We start from the raw sequence: 12,628 nt of genomic DNA on the forward strand, positions 1-12,628 counted from the left end.
TCAATCAAATTACCACCTTCCAACCTAACTTAGATCTCGGGCTACACTACCAATCGGCCTGTCATCACAACCAAAAATTCATTGAGGGGGGTGGGGGGAATTCCTGTATCTCTCTCTAATGTATCTCTAGGCCCAACTGCCAGTTTTGTCAGACTCAACAGCAAGATTTACCAATGGTAAACACTTTTGAGACGGCTAGTAATTTTAGAATAGTCCTCTTCGTCTTACTTGGCATAAATTGTTCGCTGGCGTCCCAGCAGCTAGCTCCCTCAGTGTCTGCTTCTGCCATCGCACCACGCCAGTCTGCTGTTGTCCTAGCATACCGAACGCACCGCACATCCGACACCTTCGGAACCACTCACTGGCCAGTTAGCAATTGAGCGGAACACTGTTTACATCGTGAAAGGAAAACTATGCAAAGATGTACACTTAAATGGCACGACTGAGTAGCACACACACAGTAATATCTGAGGAATGTCCTTCGACACGCGCAGAACGAAAGTCTTCTCGCGATCGTACAGCGTCTCTGAAAAAAAAAATCTCGTGACTATATTCCGGCGTTACGGCCAGGTTCTCATACAAATGAGCAACAAAGGGTACATTTGAAATTTTTTTTTTTGAGACAATGACAATACATTCGAAGGATGTGTTTGGGAATTACGAGTGATAATACTATGAGCTTAATTTTAGATTTTCAATAAAAATGGCGCCCGTAATTATGATTTGATCAAGGGCCTGCGAGACTGGAGTACGCAGAGTGCGTGCAGTGTGGCACCACAGATGTTACCTGAATTCAAAAATGGGTAACATCAGTTGATACTACATTATTCCTCTGAAATTGAAAATGGATAACATCAGTCGATAAAACATAAAATTTATGCGAGCGCATGCCTAACCGCAATGAAACAACCTTAAATTTAACGATACAGTGCTAATTCGAACTTTGAGTTCGATTTTTGGGGGTTTGTTTCACTCCTTATGCCTACACAAAAATTAGTTAATATTAACAAATGTCATATTATAGCTATAAGTTCCTAAGAAAAGTGTTTACTTTTAGGGGTCAGAGGTAGAAGTTAAGAGATCGAACCACTTTCAATTTATGCTGCATGCCGTTCTGAGAAAATAGTTACCCGAAAAAAATGTGTTCAATGTTTAGGGAAAACATTTAGTTATATTATTACTTCGATTTGCATGAACTGAGTGTTACATATATATTTTTAATGTCGCTGAAAACGAATCTGAAGTCAGATTTTCAATATTCAAAACAGCTAATCCAATACGGAGGGCAAACGATTATGTTTTGACCAATTTTTACCAAAATTGTATTTTCGTTATTTACGTTTAGTCTGCAATTCAAGGAGTATTTATCAACCCTTCCTCTACCTCTGATTGTTCCTAGACAGCAACTTCCTGTTCTTCTTGGCAGGAAAAGCTGATCTGTCTAAGCTGGATTTGCAGCACTCGGCAGCCTGCACTTGATAATCGTCCTTATTTTCGGTGAGTATGTTTGCATGCATTGTGCAGTATAAATCATTTTGAGCACGTGCGACACGGGACGAGTTATCATCTACATCTATATGGATACCCTGCAAAACACATTTAAGTGCCTGGCAAATGGTTCATCGAATCACCTTCACAACTGATAATTAATTGAAACCCTCAGCTGCCGACAGGTGTTGTTGATATACTTCGATGGGGACAGCTGAAAAGTGTGCCCCTACTGGGACTCGAACCCACGATCTCCTGCTTACATGGCAGACGCTCAATCCATCTGAGCCATCGAGGGCACAAATGAACAGCACGACTGCAGGAATTTATCCCTTGCACGCTTCCCGTGAGACACATCCCCAACCGTCCACAATCCGCATACGTAATGTACGTAATAGGTATTTGCCTATCCACTCATTACTGGCTCACACTAATTTGACGATTCCCGTAAGAGTTCGGGCAACCTGTGCGCATTCGCACAGACGAAGGTCAATGGCTGGGTAACGTTTAACCATAGATATGAAGTAACTGTTCTCGAAAGAACAGGCGCCACTGACGACCGTGCAGCACTTCTAGAATACATGATAGACCGGCCGATGTGGCCGAGCGGTTCTAGGCACTTCAGTCGGGAGCCACGCGACCGCTACGGTCGCAGGTTCAAATCCTGCCTCGAGCATGGATGTGTGTGATGTCCTTAGGTTAGTTAGGTTTAAGTCGTTCTAAGTTCTAGGAAACTGATGACCTCAGATCTTAAGTCCCAAAGTGCTCATAGCCATTTGAACCATCAGTCCGTATGTTTGCACACTACTTACAGTAACTTATGCTAAGGACAACACACACACAACCATGCCCGAAGGAGGACTCGAACCTCCAACGGGGGGAGCCGCGCAAACCCTGACAAGGCGTTGGAGACATCGCGGGTACCCCGCGCGGCTCATGGCAGCCGTGACACTGCTTCAAACACTGGGCTGTAGAAACTTTTGTAAAGCACGGATTAAAAAAAAAAAACCTTTCCGTTCCAGGAGTCTAGACAAGTACACCTTTAAAAAATGCAACTACAAAGAAATTAAATTTTTCGAACGGGGCAGGGCTTAAAACTTTGAAGAGTTAAATTTTAATGGCCGTTCTCTTGTATGCAAATAGTTTCACAGTAGAAATTTCTCTAGTTTTATTTATTTATTTATTTTTTGCTGTAGGTAAAGAAGGATAGGATTGTGAGGAGGGGGAAAGGGGGGGGGGAGGAATCTTGCATCTCCAACCTTGGAATTCTTAGTACAGAATTTTTATTCATTACGAGATTCTCAGCCACTTGCAGAAGTGATTTCGCGTGATTCTGCAAAACTTTTCCTTTAGCCAATCGTAGCAACTATAGGATTCCGTTCCTGCTGCATGACATGTCTCGGAACTTAAACTGACCAACTTATTTGCATAAAGAGCTAGCTTATCATCCGCTTCTTTACTTACTTAGACCGTTCATGGTCTGCAAAGCATTTTTTTCTTTAATCGTTTTTTTATGTCTTTTATAAACTGCAACACTTTCTAAACTTTTCTAAACTTAATGCCGTTGAAGCATGGTCTTTTGCTGAATGACCAAAAAGCAATGCTGACAGCTGGAGTCCAAGGTTTTTGTTAATCAAGCCGTTTGTATTCTTGTGGTGATATCTCCGCAGAGTCTTTCATTCCCTAACGCATATTTCTTTATATCTAATTGAGAAGTAAAATACCAGTTATCGTAGATGCAGATTTAAAATATTTTAATATAACGCAATAAATATTTCATTAAAATTCTCATCCCCTTATGCTCGAAGTTAAAAACCAGTGAAACACGTAGTTTTTAAAAATTGTAACAGATTAGCCGAATACGAATTGTCAGATATGCTTTCATAATGCTTTCATAATGAACCATTTTCAGAAACGTGGAGCCAGATCTGGGGGTGAATTTCCTTCTCTCCGAGACACCCGGCTTCTTCTTCGACTTAGCCGGCAAACAGGCGGAGGACGACGGGTGGGGACCGAATAGGCAGCAGTTGGTGGATGGCGACGTCGTCACTGGCTGTTGCCTTCGTGCGGGCCTCTTGTGTAAAGGGGGAGCCAACCGTGGCCAAGTGAAGGTCTGTATTCCACAGGAACGAGTTAGCATGGCACTCAGATATTTCCACGATTTGGCGGACGGGAGTCATTTGGGGTTCTTCAAGACCTTGAACCGAGTTCGGGAATACATGTTTTGGCCCAACCTATATCGCGATGGCAGGCGATTTCTTGGCAACTGTGTCCAGTGTAAGCGCGGTAAGCCCGATGTGGGGCCGCACAGAGAACTACTACAGTCACTTAGGAACAGTGTCCTCTGGACTGCGACTCAAAGACCGAAACAACGGTCGACGGAAACTGGCACCAGAAACGCACCAGCTCACTCTATTTCATCCCCTTAGGGGTTGAACTTCCAAAAACACCGAAACACGTATTTTCTTATTTGTAGCCTTGAAGTCAAATACCAATTTTCTTAGATGTAGCCTTAAAAATACTTTCATAGTTCTTCCATAATTATTTATCTCAAAATAAAATGTTCATCCACTATTTCACTTCATAGAGGTTAAATTCCCAATGATACTGGAACACATATTTCTTTATTTCTGACCTAGAAACCAGATACAAATGTTCGTATGCCTAGCTTCAAAATTACCTTAATAGCTACATGATTCAGAAATCCTTTCATGTCCTGCGTCTCCCCCTTAGAGGTGGAATTTCGAAATATGCAGTATAAGCTGTATAAGATCAACACCCTTTCCAAATGTCAAGGTTTATTTTCCTTGGCGGTCTGGACTGTGTGAGTTTCATAGTAATAGTCCTACACACACACAAACACACACACACACACACACACACACACACACACACACACACACACACACACACACACACCACTACCAATGCCACCACCACCTCCTGGGGAAATTTCTGCAGACGCCCTTGTTCCACTACAGTCATATTTTGCCGACGACCTACATTTAGCAGCGTGGGAGGGATAGTGTCGTGCAACAGACAGTATACTCAGTAGACAACGAACAGTTCGTTGTGAAATCAGCGACTTCGGTGATCTCACGTGAACCGATGCAACCTCCGCGGCAAGGCCGTTGCCGCAGATATTTCAGAGTAGTTGCTTACGTTTCATAATTATCTAGTTTACGGGGAAAATGTAAAAAAGGCGATTGTCACCGAAGCTACAACTAATCTGAATTTCTGGTTAGTTATCAAGTGGTCTTGTGTGCGAGCCTGAATTTTTCATCCTTTGCGGTGAGAATGATTCAAACCCGTCATGTTCTTCTTATGAAGTGTTCTATTTATTTTGCACACAATGATCGTTTGTAGTTGTCTTGAGTTACTACGTTGATAAATTTTTGTTTGGCGCACGTATCATAACTGAGATTTGCGCTGAATGGCTGAAGGTGAATTAGCGTAATGAGTAGTAGCGAATGTTACAGTAACATGTTTGTAAATTATTTCACGTAAATTACGTTAGTCGTGTAATATAATCCGTATACCAGTACAGTATATGGGCCAATTACGTTAGTCATGGAATACTATCCGTATAAGACTATGTCACCTTGGTGTCCCGGAATTTGCTTCAATTTTGGAATCCACGAAAGAACTGGAAATTTTCCTTTACACAGCTTTCCATATAATTTCTATTACAGTGATTCAGTCTTGTCTGTCACTCGACTTTTCTGACTGTGAAATAAATTCTATCGCTCAGGTGCTTATTACCTCTTCGTGTTTCCATTTGCCGATATTGCGCATAAACACATATCTCAAAGTTGCTATGGACATTGATGGAGCGACACACTTTTCTATGGCGACACTGCAGTTTAGAGATAGAAAAACCGATCAGTTAAAACGATATGGGTATTTTAGTTCTGAATAACCGATGTCTTTCGGTATTTGTTTGCTCTCGGTTATAACAAGTACCTTTTTATTTTTTTCTGATAACCACCTAAAAACAGATATATCAATTAGCCACAGATGTGGTAGTAAAATTTTTTGTTTTCAAATAAACCTTTTTTAAAAAAGACGAGTTATTTTTATTCGTAAGATTTCCATAGCACTGAAACACGGCGTTATTACAGAAAAAAATGGGAAAAGTTATGTATGCCACTTTAATAACACTGCTGATAGAAACGAGCAACAAATGGATTGGTCCAACATTGCCGAGACAATATTGTCCCTGTTACACAAGCAGTGCGCGAGACTGGACACAGTTTCTCGCTGTTGTCGAACGTCAGTTGTAACATAGAATGGCACCATCTGGAAGTCTGGAAGTATTTTACGATATGCGGTACGAGTGAAGAACAAAGTTAGATTTGGTCGACTTGCGACATCATACAAGGAAAGAAGTTAAAATTTAACAAATCATTCATAGTTCGGGATAAAAGTAGAAAGTGCCTCATCTGCTGCTGTGTCTACGTAGTATGCCGTTATCTGCTTTTAGCCCTTAAAAACAGAGAAATTAAAACGAAAAAGAGAGTTCTCCTGCCGCAGTTTTCACTCTTTATCGCTGGACTATACGTAATGCCCGCATAGTGCTGTGATAACCGATTTCAATATAATTTTTGAGCAGAGTTCTAAAAACTAAAATCAGTAGGATAATACTGGCAGTTTTCTGTAGTATAGAAGCACTCGCTATATTTTGAGAGAAGCAGCGAACATCGGACAAAGTTTTATTGGACTATTTAATTGAAAGAAATTAGAATTATATTAATACCGTCAGTTGCTCGCGGGCGTTGATAAATATCAACGTGGACAAGTGAAAATGTGTGCCGCGACCGGGACTCGAACCCGGGATCTCTTGCTAAAATGACAGACGCTCTATCCATCTGAGGCACAGAGGACACAGTGTATGGTTCGACTGCAGGGACTATCTCGCGCACGCCTCCTGCGAGACTCACATTCTCACCTTGAATGTCCATACACTACAGTCGTAGAGTCCCACTCCAACACACTCATTCCTCGTGGAAGACATGTCCATATCCATATAAGTATATGGTTCTGGCAATACCAGCCATGACCTTCTTCTGTGAAGATGCACACGTATTCCGCGAACTGTTACGGGACTTGGTAAGAATGTGTTCCACGAGTAATGAGTGTGTCGGTGTGGGACACTACGAATGTAGTGTGTGGACGTGCAAGGTGAGAATGTGAGTCTCGCGGGAGGCGGGCGCGAGATAATACCTGCAGTCACACTATCGTCTGTGCCCTCGGTGGCTCAGATGGGCAGAGCACCTGCCATGTAAGCAGGAGATCCCGGGTTCGAGTCCCAGACGTGCACACATTGTCACCTGTCCCCGTTGATATATATCGACACCCGTGAGCAGCTGACGGTATTAATATAATTCTAATTTCGTTCTGAACGGCTGCAGGTCATCATAAGGGTATTTAATTTGACATTTTGATTACATTTATCAAGAAACTGAGAAAGTAAAAATTGTTTAATATTTGTTTGATTTCTACGTTTACTAGAGGAAATAATGTAAATAAAAGACTGAAAATCGGTTATTACAAGAACTGGTATTGTGACGGGTTTTAACAATTAGCTTAAAGAAGGGTTGGGAAACTGATAAGAGCCGAAAACCAGTTGTTTCAGCGATAACCAACATTCCCACTGGTGTTCTGAGTGGTAAGATTGACGCACAAGGACATCAAGAACAGTTTCTCAGAAAGGTTACTGCAGCTCTGATGTTCTCAAAATGAACGGGCCAGCCATTGGCGTCCGCGAGGGGGAAGGGGAGGGGGAGGGGAGGGGGAGGGGGAGAGGATGGGGAGGGTTGGAGGTGGGGAGGGGAGGATAGGCAAAAGGGCACTTTCACCCATCGCCCCCAACCCTCCCTGGAATCTGGAGTAAAGAGTTTTTATTCGTTACAGTATACTCTTCCAGATAAGAATCCTCCACAATAATGATAAACCTTAGCTTTGACCAGTTGTAGCGCTCATGGAGTTAGGGTCTTGTAGCTTGATGCACCTCGTAACTGACCAGCTGATTTGTACACAGAGTGCCAGTTTCAGAATCATGCACTCCAGCCCCGACGCGCCTTCCCCCCTCCCCACCACTGGAAATATTTCTGCAGACTCCAGTCTGTCACTGTGCATATATTTTGATAACATCCTGGTTTTAATAGCATCGAAGTAACAGAATTGTGCAGTAAAGGGTAGACCTAGCACAGAACACACCATTCCCAATGAAACGCATCACTTGGTAGATGGTGAAGTACTCTGAAGCTAGCCAGATAGAAACAGAACCTCCTGGCACTGCATCTAACCCAAATTCTAATCTTACACTAATCTCTTGTATGTACCTACCACGCCCTCAAAGAGCCAACGATTTACTATTATCAGATGTTCCGAAAAATGAGGAAGAAATTGAGCCACACTTTTTTCCGTTGTTTATTATTTCGATTACCCCATAAAGGGAATGGACTTGTAGCCACAGGTTACACAAGCGATAGATGGTTTAAAATACATAAAAAGAGATGACAATAAGAAACGATTTTTAAAAACACAATGATGCACGGCTTTTACGATTTTTACAGGAAAAAAATGGATGACAAAATGAAGGTTTTTCAAAAATACGCTGGTAGACAATATTGGGGATTTCTTATCTTTATAGATGACTAGCGGAAAAGCTTGGTGTTGACCAGGCATTTATTTACAGCTGTGCGTCCACGTCCGTACTATGCAGCGTCTGGCCTTGTCCTGAGTTTTTATGACGTATCTCCTGAAACATGTGTCGTACAATGATATAATTTTATAGGTACATTCAGCGTCATAAGCGGATACTGTCTGCAAAATTTATTGCGAATATAGTAGCAAAGAAGTAACAAACTTAAATGTCACGAATGCTGTGATGCCCACACACTTGGGTGTAACTAATGTACACGGGATGCTTGGCACGATCATTATGGCTACCATCACCTGTGGTCGTAATTGGTCCAGCTGTGTCGACGTAGTGAAAATATAAATGTGCATAACATGGTAAAGGTCCATTCTTTCCAGCCATCAGACCTGAACTACGATCAAAAATATCATGTAAAAGTGGTAGGGGCAATGGCCTTGCCGCAGTGTATACACCGGTTCCCGTCAGATCACTGAAGTTTAGCACTTTCGGGCGTGGTCGGCACTTGGATGGGTGACCATATGGGCCGCTATGCGCTGTTGGCATTTTTCGGGTTGCACTCAGCCTTAATGGCGGATAAATTTTTTGTTAATCGCGGCAAATTAACTTTACCCTAATGACACACAAGGTCAATGACGTACTATCACGTAAAGTATTCTCAGATCGAAATGTTTTGCATTACAAAATCTCCAATGTAGATTCATAATACCACAATTATAATTCACAAAATAATTTGGAGCTACGTTCAATGCATATTTAAATGCATCTTTCAAAACAATAACAGAATTCTCATTAGATCATCATTATCAATGGCTAGAGTATTCTACCAAAAACCGCGTCTCACTATGGCTTCTTCAGTACGCTGTTTTGTTTTCCACTGTTGATAATAGAAACGATCTGGCAGATGTGACATTGTAGATGCCCAGTATGCGTGTCTTAATGCAATTAAACCGTCTGGAACATTTACCCTTGAACGTCCCTAGAATGGGATTTCATGGAACGTTATTACTTTCCTGTGTCCATTTCCATCACACCAGCTGATCGCCACGACTGGGGAAGGGGAGGAGGGGGTGGGCTGAAAGTTGGCAGCAGTGGCAGAAAAACCAAAGAAAACCTCACGTTTTCGTCATTTGTTTTCATAATGACAATTCGTCACATCGCACGCTTTTCTCTAGGAAACGGTAAAATTCATCGTCTGGATATCAATCTCGCCTGCTGAGGTATGCAGTCGCACCACTCTGTACGAAATAGGTTCTAAGCTGATGCAGTCGACAAGTAACATCGAAATATATCGTCACCAGGAAATACATCGACACCTTGAAATAAATCCACACCTCGAAATAAATCGCCACCTCGAAATAAATCGCAACCTCGAAATAAATCGCAACCTCGAAATAAATCGACACCGTGAAATAATTCGAAACCTCGAAATAAATCACCTCCAAAAAACCGCTACATCGAAATGAGTCGATATCCCGAAATATATCGACATCTAGACGCATTTCGGCTTACCATATAGACCGAAATCTCGATGTTAGTCGACATATCGAGATAGATCGAGGTATAGAATTATATCGATATCTCGAAATATATTGGTACGACGTAATATAAAGATATCTCTAAAAATAGCGATATCTAGAAATTTATGGATTACTAGAGATATAGAGGTACCTTGAAATATATCGATATCTCGAGAAGAATCGATATCTGTAGTACACCAATACATGGAAATATATCGATACTTTGAAATATATAGACAACCTGTATTGTGTCGGTATATCAAAATAAATCGTTATCTCGATATAATCGGATACTCGAAATCAATCGATACCTCGAAATAAATAGACTCCTCAATATAGGTAGATATCTCGAAATAAATCGATATCATGATATAATGTGTGCATCTACGTATGTCGATATATCGAATTGAATCGATAATGGGAAAAGTATGGACGTCTCAAAATAAATCTGTACCCCTAAGAAAACGAATATCGAAATAAATAGATATAACGAAATATATCGCTATCTTGATAAATACCGTTATCTAGTGGTCGGATAAATGTTTCAAGATGACATGACATAACAGTATAGTCTACATACATGAAAATACTTTGGATTTTCAATATATCGATAGATTTGTAGACCTCGGGAAAAAAATCTTTGATCCGACCTCGGGGCAAAAATGCAGACCTCGGGAAAAAACGCCGACCTCGGGGAAAAACGCCGACCTCGGGGAAAAACGCCGACCTCGGGGAAAAACGCCGACCTCGGGGCAAAAACACCGACCTCGGGGCAAAAACGCCGACCTCGGGGCAAAAACGCCGATCTCGGGGAAAAACGCCGACCTGGGGGAAAAACGACGACATCGTGGAAAAACGCCGACATCGGGGAAAAACGCCGACATCGGGGAAAAACGCCGCTGTTGGGAAAAAACGCCGACCTCGGGGAAAAACGCCGACCTCGGGGAAAAACGCAGACCTCGGGGAAAAACGCAGACCTCGGGGAAAAACGCCGACCTCGGGGAAAAACGCCAACCTCGGGGAAAAACGCCGACCTCGGGGAAAAACGCCGACCTCGGGGAAAAACGCCGACCTCGGGGAAAAACGCCGACCTCGGGGAAAAACGCCGACCTTGGGGAAAAACGACGACCTCGGGAAAAACGACGACCTTCGGAAAACTGCTGACCTCAGGAAAAATCCAGTTCCATTAATTTACATAGACAATCATGACAGTTACCATTAGGTTCTCAAAATGCAATCAAATTCCTGGTATTTATCACCTCACACAAAAAGTGGTCATGACAGAAAAGTCTCGTTCTTTAGAAAGTTTAGAATGAGATGTTCTAAATATTACGGATAATCCATTTACAATAATCTACAAGCACAGCACAATGAGATGAGACTGTCAACCAGAGCACTTTGAAATAGTGCACTGCCAGGAAGACAGAGGTATCATTGCTGTTTATAATCTTCTGGTGCTTGAGATTCAGAATCCAGGATTGCCTCGAATGAGAACAGCAGGAATGAATGTCCTGCACCAGTATAGAGCTTACTCTGGAACTCCACAGAAAATCACAAGTCACAATTATATCACATCATTTTCAGCAAACTACAGAAGCCTCTAATGGACATAACAACGTCGTCACCTCCTTCACTAGTGAAAGATCTTAGTAGCTATTGAGTCAAGAGTAGGTGGCCAATTAATAATTTGTTGTTCAAAGCTAACTTCAGTGTATATGGGAATACTCAGTGGACATCTTTAACCATCATATTTTACTGTCTAAGATATGTCAACTTCCCAGACTATAAGTATAAGCAGAGCTTGGTCTTTACCAATCCGAGATTGTTTAGAATAGGTATCAAGGGAATCAGATCCACTGGGCATTTACAGCAACCTGCTTTAAACAATATGAGCAGGCAATAGACACAGACACAGAGTTTGAAATATCTCTGTGAAGCGGTTACCTTCATCATCAGCAAACTTATGTTGTGTGCTGCGGTATGCGGAGGCACTAATAGCAACACAGTAAAACACAGAAGAAGCTTATAAGTTGATGTAATCATCCAGTAAGAAGCAGTAAAATTCAAGTTTTAGTAATCGATTATTGACTTATTATCCGGCTTTGGTGCCTCAGACATGTCCGACGACCTTAAGATTTGGCATGAAACGAAGTCTGGAAGACACGTTACACGAGAGAATTGGAAAAGTGTTCATGTGTTGTAAAAACCTAAGAAATCGTCCCGTTTTCGTCAATTGCCGTCGAATCGACGTAATGACAGATCGTCACATTGGATGCTTTTCTGTATAAAACAGTTACATTTATCGTCTGGAAACTTATGTCGCGGGCTGCGGCATGCGGAGGCACTAATAGCAACACCAGAGAACACAGAAGAAGCTTCTAAGTTATTGGTTCAAATGGCTCTGAGCACTATGGGACTTAACATCTGTTGTCATCAGTCCCCTAGAGCGTAGAACTCCTTAAACCTAACTAACCTAAGGACATCAAACACATCCATGCCCGAGGCAGGATTCCAACCTGCGAGCATAGCAGCCCCGCGGTTCCGGACTGAGTGCCAGAACTTCTAGACCACCGCGGCCGGCTCTAAGTTTATGTAATCTGCCAGTAAGAAGCAGTACAATTCAAGTTTTACTATCGATTATGGACTTACTAGCCGCCTTTGGCGCCAGGGATGTGACTGACGACGTTACGATTTTGCATGAAACGAGGTCTGGGAACCACGTTACACGAGAATATGTGAAAACTGATCATATGTAGTAAAAACTTAAGAAATCCGCCCGTTTTCGGCATCTGCTATCGGATCGACGAAATACCAGATCGCCACAATGGCCGCTTTTCTCTCTGAAACGATAAAATTTATCGTCTGCAAACTTACGTCGCTTGCTGCGGTATGCGGAAGCACTAATTACAACATAGCAGAACACAGAAGAAGCTTGTAAGTTGATGTAATCGACCAGTAA

This window comes from Schistocerca gregaria, unplaced genomic scaffold (assembly GCF_023897955.1).
Source record: "Schistocerca gregaria isolate iqSchGreg1 unplaced genomic scaffold, iqSchGreg1.2 ptg000251l, whole genome shotgun sequence".
NCBI classification, from domain to species: domain Eukaryota; kingdom Metazoa; phylum Arthropoda; class Insecta; order Orthoptera; family Acrididae; genus Schistocerca; species Schistocerca gregaria.